The sequence below is a fragment of the Cnephaeus nilssonii genome (genome assembly GCF_951640355.1).
Source record: "Cnephaeus nilssonii genome assembly, chromosome: 7".
Taxonomy (NCBI): Eukaryota; Metazoa; Chordata; class Mammalia; order Chiroptera; family Vespertilionidae; genus Cnephaeus; species Cnephaeus nilssonii.
The window spans coordinates 86,808,710-86,820,902 of NC_137078.1; the positions used below are offsets into that span (position 1 = coordinate 86,808,710).

Below are 12,193 nucleotides of genomic sequence, written 5' to 3' on the forward strand. Positions count from 1 at the left end.
GCCTAAGTTAAAAGTTTGTGGAAGGAATGAGGTTAACTGGTGACATGCAAGACATTTTAGAGCTCCAGGAATAGAATACTTTTGGGAGGTGTAACATCTGCATCACAGCTCATATTTTCTTTATAATATTATGTCATATGTTTTCCTCTGTGTCTTAAGGTATTTTTATATTTTTCATATTCCCCGCTCCTAGCAACTGGCTTCCTTCTTTTTCCTTTTCTTTGATTATCAATTAGAGCTGGCCTGCAATAGCCTAAATTATAGCAGATGCCATTCTTAAACCTTTGTACTCTAGCTAGAGGAAGAGCTTTTAACTTACTTAACTTATTGCGAAACTGTCTTCCATGGACATATCTCTGCTATTATAAAGGGAGCTCATAAGAAAATATAATTCATGCTGGCCTGTTTTGCTTAGTGGTTAGAGCGTTGGGCACACACTGAAAGGTCTCGGGTTCAATTCCCAGTCAAGGGTATGTATGTGGGTTGCAGGTTCGATCCCTGGCCCCAGTTGAAGGAGGCAACCAATTGATGTTTCTCTCTCTCTTTCTTCTCCTCCCTGTCCCTCCCTTCCAGTTTTTCTAAAAATCAATGGAGCCTGGCTGGGGTGGCTCAGTGGTTGAGCATCGACCTATAAACCAGGAGGTCACACCCAGAAACAAGGAGGCATCGACCGGACTGTCGGGCCTCAGAGGGAGGGTAGGGGAGGGTGGGGGTAAGGGGGAGAGATCAACCAAAGGACTTGTGTGCATGCATACGAGCCTAACCAATGGTGAAGGACAACAGGGGGGTGGGGGCATCCGTGGGGAGGGGTGTGGGATGGGAATGGGGGGATGAGGACAAATATGTGACACCTTAATCATAAAGAAATTAAAAAAACAAAACAAAAACAAAACAAAACCAGGAGGTCACAGTTCAATTCCCGGTCAGAGCACATGTCCGGGTGGTGGGCTCGATCCCCACTGGGGGGTGTGCAGGAGGCAGCCAATTAATGATTCTCTCTCATCGTTGATGTTTCTCTTTCTCTCTCTCTCTCTCCTTTCTTCTCTGAAATCAATAAAAAAATATTTTTAAAAAATGAAAATCAGTGGGAAAAATATCCTCAGATGAGGATTAACAACAAAAATAAATAAAATTCAATTAACAATTCAATTTGGAGGAATTAATCTAGTTCATAATGCAAAGGGTACCAGTAACATAGCCTAAGGTCAACCAGCCTTAGAACAAAGTATACCTGGAGAAAGTACTCATCCGGAACCAGGGATTGAATGCTAATATCCCAAACACACAACAGGAATCACCTATTTCACATGTGCCATGTTCTTGTTTGGGCTCTGGATAATATGGCAGAAAGAGAAACAGACTTAGAATACTTACTGAATTCCTGCCTTCTCATTGTGTCAATCAGTACATTCTGAGACAAAATACTTAACCCTTCTGAGTTTCAATTTTCTAACTTTTTTTTTTTTAATCCTCACCTGAGGATATTTTCCCATTTATCTTTAGAGAGAGTGGAAGAGAAAGGGAAAGACAGAAATATCAATGTGAGAGAAACACATCAATTGGTTGCCTCCTGCATTACACCCCGACCAGGATATGCACCAAAATGTTAGCTCTCTGGTAGGACAACAGGTGTCTTTTTCTCTCTGTTCCTCTGTATTTTCCAAGTATTGTAAACATTTGCTGCTTTTATAATCATATAAAAATAGTTGTTGGAACCAGCTTTGGACTGAAAGAAACTTGAGTCTGAATCTGGCTCTACTACACACTAGGTTGTGTGATCTTGGGCAAAACTATTTCGCTTTAAGCTCCCGGGCTGGTTTTTTTCTTTTTTCTTTTTTTAACCTGCCATGTAGGTATATGTGCTAATATCTATCTCATAGGATTATTGGAAACATTAATGAGATGATACATTGTAAAACAGTACAATACCTTACATGTGGCAAGTGTTCCAGAAACACTGGCTATTTCTTCACCTGTTACATGAAGATAATAGTCCCTATGTTAGTGCTGTTGTGAGGATTACATGACACAACTGGATAATTTACTAAGTGTGAGTGACAGTATTATTTCCGTGAAGTAAAAAATTGTTTAAGAAAGCTACCTCTGAGACAGTGGTTCTCAACCTTTTTAATGCCGCGACCCTTTAATACAGTTCCTCATGTTGTGGTGACCCCCAACCATAAAATTATTTTCGTACCTACTTCATAACTGTAATTTTGCTACTGTTATGAATCATAATGTAAATATCTGTGTTTTCTGATGGTCTTAGGTGACCCTGCTAGCGGTTCTCAACCTGTGGGTCCACAGCTGCTGTGTGGACCCAACAGCTGTTGTGTGGACCCAACACAATGGACTGCAACTAGCCTAATGCCAAACCAGACCCAGCTCCACCATGGTACGGAGACTTTTTCTTTTAAATATATATAAAAGACCCACTCTGGTCGGGCTGGCATGGAGATTTTGGATGCTGGCTTTGCTTCTAGCTCTACTAAATTCCAAGCTGCACATCTTCCAGGACTGAATAAGTGAAATGGGACTTTAGCAACACAGAGATGTAATTCCACACAAAAAAAAAAAAAAAAAAAGAAAGAAAGCCTCCTCTTGACTTCTTTAAAAACTAAAAGCATCCTGAGGGCCAGCTCTTCATCTGATTCATCTATTGATCCTTTTAGGTCTCCAATAAGGGATATGGGCTTAATAGGTACCAATAAATACTTACTGAATAACAGCACGACTACCTTACATACATATAGTGTTTTATACCTACCAGAGTACTTTTGTTCATGCTTTTAATTTGAACTCTACAACAATCCTGTGCAGAAGCTATTATCATCGCCATTTAACTAGGGAGAACTGAAGCACAATGTTACGTGGTACTGAGGAAGAAGTACTGGACTGGGATCTACAGTCTGTGCTCCAGGCCAGGCCTTGCCTCTAACTGGCAGAATGACCCTCAGTGAGGCATTTCACTTTGCTAGCCCATTTCCCATCTGTAAAATGGGAGATAGACTAGGAGATGAGCTACAAAACCCCTTTCAATGCTACTATCCTGATTCTAAGGGCACGCTGCTAGGTAGTAGTAGAGTAGAGCTTGAACTCCCATCTTTCCTCTGGGCATGCTGCCTCCCACTGCAGGGAATTGCCCTAAGCAGGAGTGACAACTGACCCCTTTTCAACATTCTGAATTATGCAAAAGATGTATGCACGTTTCCTTTCACTCTGTTTGTGGTGGTTTTCCTACTGGAGCATTCCTATGGTAAAGAAAGATAAATGCACTTACAATGCCTAAAGCTCATTGGAACTAGCAAAATAAAATAAAATGAGTTGGGCTGTGGAGTCTGAGACACCTAAGGTTCCAATCCCAGTTCTGCTACCTACTTTCCATGTGACAGCATTTCTAAATCTGGGTTTCCTAATCTGTAAAACAGAGATAGTAATGCCTACCTTTGCAGAGTGATAAGAAATGGAAGAGCCATACATGTAAAATACCTGCCACTGAGCCTGGTAAATATTTATTGAACAGTCTAAGCATTTTACAAGTGTTATCTGACTACTACTCATAACAACCCTATGAGACAGGTACTATTATTATCCTCATTTTACAGATGAAGGATCTGAGGCATAGAGAAGGTCATTTGCCCAAAGTTAGAGTCATTAAATGGAGAGTCAAACTAGATAAGTTAATTGCAGGACCCATACTGTTGGCCATTAGAAAATAGTTACTATTACCATCTGTAATCAGGCCATGTCCAATTAGTCTTGCATAAAATAAATTTTTCCTCCTACCATTTGTTAGGGTTAAGCTAAGGAATCACAATCACCTTGACTCTGCTGGTCTCAAACACAATAAAGAGTGCATTTCAAATAAACACCAATCAGAAAGGACATATGCACCCCTATGTTCATAACAGCACAATTTTCAATAGCTAAGATTTGGAAGCAGCCTAAGTGCCCATCAGCAGATGAGTGGATTAAAAAATGGTGGTACATCTACACAATGGAATACTATGCTTCTGTAAAAAAGGAACTCTTACCATTTGCAACAGCATGGATGGATCTGGAGAGCATTATGCTAAGTGAAATAAGCCAGTCGGAGAAAGATAAATAACACATGATCTCACTCATTTGTGGAATATAATGAACAATATAAACTGATGAACAAAATAGATCCAGACATAGAAGCATCAAATAGATCATCCAACCTCAGAGGGAAGGCAGGGGAGGGGGGAGTAAGAGATAAACCAAAGGACTTGTATGCATGCATATATGCATAATGAATGGACACAGACAGTAGGGGGTGAGGGCATGTGCTGGGGAGTGGGAGCGGCCAGTGAGAGATCAATGGGGGGAAAAGGAGACATATGTAATACTTTAAACAATAAAGAATTTAAATGAAAAAAAGAGAGAGAGAGTGCATTTCAGGGTCATGGACTAAGTTGGCACAAGGACAGCATCTAAAAAAGGTGTGCTCAGTAGGACTGGCCTATCTGCTAAGCATCTTTGGAAAAGTTCTTTGCCATCTTTGAGGCTCCAGGCTCAAATGAGATGTTCATATGGGGCTGACAGAAGCTTTTTTTTTTTTTTTAATATATTTTATTGATTTTTTACAGAGAGGAAGAGAGAGGGATAGAGAGCTAGAAACATCGATGAGAGAGAAACATCGACCAGCTGCCTCCTGCACACCCCCTACTGGGGATGTGCCCGCAACCAATGTACATGCCCTTGACCGGAATCGAACCTGGGACCTTTCAGTCCGCAGACCGACGCTCTATCCACTGAGCCAAACCGGTTTCGGCTGACAGAAGCTTTTTATGTGGAAGTCCATCCTAAGAAATCTTTCATTTTGTGGGAGACCCTGGATGAAAACTAACCTTGATGTCTTCTCTGCCTGAACAGGTTCTGTTTTGCCATGTGAGCTTTGTGAAATTAATTTCCTTGATGTTTTCAGAAGTTTGCTTTTCAGTGATCTCAGCTAATTTACCTGCCTTCTAGGGCCACAATTACCTATGATAGTGGGAGAGAACAGAAAGAGAAAAGGGAGCATGTTTTGATAACACTGTCCTCTCTCACTGTTTTTACGAGCATCCATTCTTGGATTTTTGCCTTCGGCTTGCATCTTTATCCTGCCATGACTCAAAGTATCTCATAAGGAAGGCTTTGAAGTTTCACCCTCTAACTTTACTCCTAGCAGAAAGGTCAAGGGACATTAAGCCAATCAATTTGGAAATGCTTCCTTCTATTTCAGTTATAGCTGTGTTACATACAGGTATCTGACTCAAGAGGGAACAGGTAAATCATCAGCATCGAAACAAGCCTCAACTTATGAAGTTACCTGACCAGAAATGCCTGACTCCCATTCTGAGAAAGGCTCTCTAAAAGGTTATGGGCCGAAACCGGTTTGGCTCGGTGGATAGAGCGTCGGTCTGCGGACTGAAAGGTCCCAGGTTCGATTCCGGTCAAGGGCATGTACCTTGGTTGCGGGCACATCCCCGGTGGGGGGTATGCAGGAGGCAGCTGGTCGATGTTTCTCTCTCATCGATGTTTCTAGCTTTCTATCCCTCTCCCTTCCTCTCTGCAAGAAATCAATAAAATATTAATAAATAAATAAATAAATAAATAAATAAAATAAAAGGTTATGGGATAGCCCTAGCTGGTTTGGCTCAGTGGATAGAGCGTCAGCCTGTGGACTAAAGGGTCCCAGATTTGATTCCAGTGAAGGGCACATGCCCGAGTTGCTAGATCCTCAGTAGGGGGCATGCAGGAGGCAGCCTATCAGTGATTCTCTCTCATCATTGATGTTTCTCTCTCCCTCTCCCTCTCCCTTCCTGTCTGAAATCAATAAAACATTTTTTTAAAAATAAAAGGTTCTGGGATAAGCAGTTTTATGCTAACTGAAAATAGAATCTGGAGGTTATAAACAAGGACAAAATTCTACCAAGGTCCTGATCCTAACACTGCCTCCAAAGAGCCTCTATATAGGTCTGATCCTGTTCTGTGCCCCCGAACTCCAAGAAATGGGTTTAATGCCTCCCCAGATGGCTACAGGGAGATTAAAGGTTATTATTCTTGGCATCTAGCTCTATCACAGCTCTAACAATTGTGGCCTTGTTCATCCTAAAGTAAGACTTTAAATATAAAAAGGCAAACAGTGATCCCTAATTCTGACTCTAGAGTAGGGTGAGAATTTTCTTTCTACAAGGCATCTGGCACTAACTCCTATATTCCAACCTGTTGACTGAATTCTCCTTTTTTTAAAATATATTTTTTATTGATTTCAGAGAGGAAGGGAGAGGGAGAGGAAGAGAGAGATAGAAACATCAATGATGAGAGAGAATCACTGATTGGCTGCCTCCTGCAGGCCCTCTACTGGGGACCAAGCCCGAAACCCAGGCATGTGCCCTTGACCAGAATCGAACCCGGGACCCTTCAGTCCGCAGGCCGACACTCTGTCCACTGAGCCAAACCAGCTAGGGCTGAATCCTCTTATTCAGGCCTCAAGTTTTTAAGGTATTAGTCACTAATGCCACAAAGCCCTTTGAGGAGTTGGCAGCTATTGCTAATAACACAAAGAATGAACCCCAGAGTTCTCAGGGTTTCAGTCAGGTCTGAATTCACCCTGAAGAAACCAAAGTATCCCTTTACTCCCAAGACTAGACTCTTGAGGGCAACCAGTGAGGTCTAGTGAAAAGCATATATTACATCATTTTGTCCTCATAAACCCATGGTAAAGTGGGTGCTGTCACAAGTCTCATTTCACAAAGAAATCTAGCTCAGAGAGGACATATGATTTACCCTAGGTCACACATCTAACAAAGTGCAGACATAGGCTCAAATATCAGCCCTGTTTTAAAAAAACAAAACAAAACCAGCCTACTATTACTTGCTATGTAACCTCCAGTATATATATTTTTAACTTTCTGGAATCTCAGTTTCCTCATTTGTAAAGTGGGGATAACAATAATACCTATCTCCTAGGGGATTTCTGAGGATTAAATGAGATATTATAGGAAAAGTGTCTAGCAAGTGCCTGGCACAAAGTATTCGTTTTTTACAGATCAAAAGGACGGGACTTTGACATAATTTTCACATAATAGAATTGAGTACTAAAAGATCACTTAATCCAATTACCTACATAAATATGAACTTCTCTACTTTATCCGTGATAAGAAGTGGCAAAGCCTCTCCTTGAATACCTCTAATAGTGGGTAACTCCCTCCCTTATAAGGCAGCCCGTTTTGTTTTTGGAAAGCCAAATTCTCTCCTATCAAGCTGTCCACCCTCTTGGAATTTCCATCCTTTGATCCTCGTTCTGCCTTCCAGAATCACACAGAGAAAGTCCAGTTCCCTTTCCACGGGACAGATCTTCAAGTATCTGAAGGCAGGTGTCATGTTTCCCACACTCCGAGCTTTGGTCCTTTCAGCTCTTCCTCGTGTCACAGTCCTGGAAGTGACAGATCTGGGTTTGAATTCGGAGCCTTTCCCTTACTAGCTGTGTGACCTTAAGCAAGTTATTTAACATCTCTGAAGCTGTATCTTTTTTTGTTTTGTTTTTTGTTGTTAGTACTCACCCGAAGATATTTTTCCATTGATTTTTAGAGAGAGTGGAAGAGAGAGAGAAAGACAGAGAAATATCAATGCCTCCTGCACGAGCCCTGACCAGGCCCCGGGTCAGGGAGGAGCCTGCAACCAAGGTACGTTTCCTTAACTAGAATCAAACCCGGGACCCTTTAGTCCACAAGCCGGTGCTCTATCCACTGAGCCAAACTGGCTAGGGTTGAACCTGTATCTTCATATGTATAATACAGAAAATGATTTTCACCTCACAGGGCAGTCTTGAGGGTTAAATTAATTAAAGTAAAAACACTACTTAGACCCAAACAAATAGCAGTCACTTTTTTAGGATGCATGTCAATTAGTATGTATCTCTCAAAGTAAATTAGTCAGAATTAAACGTAACACCAAGGGACTGGTTTCTGGTGGGTTTTTGAAGAGCTGTCTAAGAAGAAAGCACAGCCTCGGAGTTATGTGGGCCATCTGCAATGGCAGCCCCAAGATGCAGTGGAGAATCTAGAAAGGTGAGGATGAAAAAAGATAAAAACGGGATGTATCATTAAACCAAAAGAAAAGGTAATATCACCATATTACATGCTGTCTATTACTTCCCCAGGCACTGCATGTGGGCCACATTTCCTACTTCAGAAAGGAGCAAAGAAAATAAAAATAATTAAAGTCACAGTTCTGCGTCTTCCCAGTAGTTGGCCCCTCCAGATCCACAGATGTTTAGTGGGGACCTTCAGTTATATCCTTTAAGATCCTGAAGTGCAGGTGTGTGAAAATACCCTACACAGGATGTCCTAAGAGTCAATACTGACTTTCTTCCCGCTAGATTCTAGCGGTTAGAAAAATTGTCAGCTGTGTGACAACTCTAAAACTCAAAACTGTCAAATCTTAAATGTTAATACCATCACCATAATCTACACACATTTTCTTTCTGTCAGTAATCCCAAGGGAAGGAGTCCCAGGCAGAAATATGAATTGTTGTTCAATTATTCTGCAGTGTTGACCCAAAGCACTGCTACTACAAATTGAGATGTGACTTGAACATAAGTGCCCCGAAATAGGTCAAAAGAAGAAAGGATAGCAGGACACCAGAATTATTAAAACAGCATGATCACAAACTATGGCAGAAAAGGTAATTCCCGCCTGCCAATGAAATACCATAATCTCTAATGAAGAAATCCATTGTTAGTCTCAGACTCAGCCAAAGGAACCCTAACAGTTACCCCTTAGTCTGCCATCGAGGATCTAACAACAGCCAAGATTCAATTCAATCCCTTAAAAATATATAGAAATTACAGCCCTGGCTGGTGTGGCTCGGTTGGTTAGAGTACAGATCTGTGCACTGGAGAATCGCCGGTTTGATACCCAGTCAGGGCACATACCCAGGTTGCAGGTTCCATCCTGGGTCAGGGTGCAGACAGGAGGGAATTAATCAATGTTTTTCTCCTCTCTCTCTCTCCCTCCCTCCCTCCCTCCCTCCCTCCCTCCCTCCCTCCCTCTCTCTCTAGAATCAAGGAAAAACATATCCTTAGATGAGGAGTAAAATAAATAAATACATAAAAATTACAAGGAAGAATAAGCCAGAAATAGCCTTAAGTAGTTCCTTCACCTAGAGAACAGAGACTGACCACTCGGGACTATAAGGTACAGAAAAGCGTAGTGCAGGCCACTGGGAATGCCTGTGCCCTATGTGGGGATTTCATAATGTCTCTAAGTCAAGACATGCCCTCAGAATGGTTTTCTTCCCAAATCTGTTTCAGGCTTTGTTAAAAGGAAACTCTTCACTGTCACTTTACCCTGATCATCTACCCCATCCCTGGGAAGAATGAGGAAGCTACAGCCAACCTGCCAGGCTTCTACACTCACTGGAAAACTTAAAAGTTGCTCCACCACTACCTCAGGAAGCCAAAGAAAGTCACAGAAGAAAAGGACTTGGGGTGAAATAGTCAAACGAGGCTGCCAGACATTAATCCTAAGTCCCCATACCTCTTTTGTAGAGACCCTTGATACAGCCGCAGAGGAGAGGAGGGCACTAAGCAAGTGCAACCTGGCTGGCAAAGGGGCGTCCCACTGCAGTTTTCAGTACCAAGAGTGGGACCCTGCAGAGTCACAGTCTCTCTTCTACCCCGCACTTCCTACTTACTCTTTTAAAGGACTACCGAACAGCCCGCCCGGTCCCAAGTAAAGGCCCTTTGTACCGGCGAGAGAGTCGCCTGGTGGGGAAACCTTGGCAGAGTTCAGTTCGGTGCCAGGATGGGTCACTGAAGGCATCTGCGGCTGCCAGAAACCTGGACACGAACACACGACGGGGGGGGGGGGGGGGGGGGCACGAGGGGAGAGAGAGAGAGAGAGAGAGAGAGAGAGAAGAACAGGGAGAGAAAAGAAAGAAAGGAAAGGAAAGAAACTAAGGGAATAGAGCAGGTAAATGTTGCCCTCTCGGCACTTCCACCTGCCCCGTCCTCCCTGAGAATCCGCGCCAGATCAGTTGTCAAACAAAAACTCCGCAAAAAGTCCCGTGATGGGACGCCTTCCACCTCTCCCACGGCAGAGCCTCTCCGGACTCCCAGAGCCTTCCCCCGACGTCCCGGCCAGCCCTCCGTGCCCACCCCGCCCCCGGCCCACTCTGCCCTCCGCCCCAGCGAGGCCTGAACCCTTCTCGGGACACCCCGGAGCCCCGAGGTGGGCGAGCTCAGGCCCCCGGGCCGGCAGCGCTGGGGCCGACCCAGAGCGAGCGGCCCGTGTGCCGGGCTGCGGAGCCAGTCCTCGCCTCTGCGCCCGCGGCGGGCAGGGAGCGGCGGCTCCCCGTACCTGTCAGGCCTCTTCCCAGGACCGGCGGCGGCGTCGCAACTTCAGGAGCCCATGTCGGTGGGGGGCCCGGCCCCTCTCCCGGGAGGGGGGGCGCGGATCCCGGGGAGAGGGCTGGGGGGCCCAGGCAGCTCTAGCCCCTTCCCATGCTCTCCGCCCGGCGCCTGGCCGGGGCCGGACAGCGCCTCCGCCCGCCCCTGCGCACCGTCTCACACCCGCGCTCACACACACTCACACTCCCTCGCGCGCTCTCACACGCACTCCCCTCCCTCCTCCTGCTCTGTTTATCTCCTCCAGCTGTCTGGGGACCCAGGAGAAGCCCAGCACCGCGCCTGCGCCACGCAGTCTCCGCCCCCGCCCGGCGCCTCACAGCGGCCGCTACGCTACGGAGGGAGCGCCCGGCCGTTCCCAGAATGGCGAGCCGGGCTCCCCTCCACTCGCGCCCGGTCAACGTCTGCTGCCGGCGGCGCCCACTAACCTGCTAGTAGGGGAGCCCCGCACGGTCGCGACCAATCCACTTTGCCGCTCGCCGGACCGGCAGCCAGTGGGCGGGCGGGAAAGCCGGACTAAGCCCTGGAGCATCCTGGGAGTCGTAGTTTTTCCTCTGTCGTAGAGCTGCTGCTGGGTGGGCCCACCCCACCCCACCCAGTTGCCATTAGTTACGCAGACGCACCTCCCACTCTACATCCACGTAAAACGCTCCCTCCCGTCGCTTCTGGGAGAAACCTCGCACTAACCCTTTGCTCCCCAGAGCCTGACACAATCTAAGAGCCTCCTCCTGACTTCCTCAGAGCCCCAGAATTGCGGGACCCCCAGGCTAGGGCCTCAGGGTTCCCCAGAGCCAGGCTCAGCATATTCCTTCCAGCTCTGGGAGGTTGACATTCCTCACTCTGTCTCCAGGGTCTGAAGGAAGAGAATAAAAGCGATTCCGTTCTACACGGAGTGGCCTGGAGGGGAGCCAGCCACACACACGCTTTGGGAACCCTCAGGCTGATGCGAGAGATAAAATACATTTGAGACAGGTGGAGGCACTGCTGTTCCCACCTTTGATGAAGAGATGCAGTTTGAGCCTTTTTCTCTCCTCTTCTAAGGAAGTTCCCAAGGTGACTAGGAGGGCATTCTGCTTAACTTCTGAAGGCAGAGACCAGGCCCCACCCAGGAGGAGCCTCAAGTCAGAAAAGGCAGTGTCATCTGAGAATGGAAGCTTGTCACTCACTCACCAAGGGGTGCCATTTTGTGGGATAATAACAACACTTTGCTTTTATTGAGCATTTACTATGTCAGCACTGTATTGAGTACAGTCCTTTAAATAGGTACTAGTACTATCCCTGTTTTGCAGACAATGAAGTTAAGGCATAAAGAGGTTAAAAGCAACTTGCTTATGATCACATAGTTGATAAGGAACCAAGCAGAGATTCAAACCCAGATCTGCCTGACTCCAGAGCCCAAGTTTTTGAGCACTACCTGTCCCTCCGGTGAGAACCAAGCAGCTCCCACCCTCAGGAAGGACTGAACATACAGCCATGCGATATTTAATGATAGGAATATGTATAGAGAAATGTGTCGATAACTGATTTTGCCATTGTTCAAACATCACAAACCTAGTTGGTATAGCCTACACACCTAGGCTGACTGGTATAGCCTATTGCTCCTAGGCTAAAAGCCTGTATAGCATGTTACTATACAAAACAACACAAGATTAAATCGAGCATAAGAGAAAATAATTCAATCAAGAGACATGGTACCTAATAAGCATGTCCGGCTAGCATGGCTCAGTGGTTGAGCAGTGACCTATGAACCAGGAGGTCACAGTTCGATCCCAGGTCAG

General features: G+C 45.4%; 1 protein-coding gene across 1 annotated transcript in view; it reads right to left on the minus strand.

Annotated features, from left to right (window-relative positions):
- WDTC1 (WD and tetratricopeptide repeats 1) overlaps positions 1–10,676 on the minus strand; it is a 55,457-nt gene extending 44,781 nt beyond the window's left edge. Inside the window, exon 1 of the mRNA XM_079778168.1 lies at positions 10,369–10,676. The gene's annotated coding sequence lies outside the window, so the exon portion shown is untranslated. The remainder of the gene's footprint in view (positions 1–10,368) is intronic.
- Positions 10,677–12,193: the final 1,517 nt, after the last annotated feature.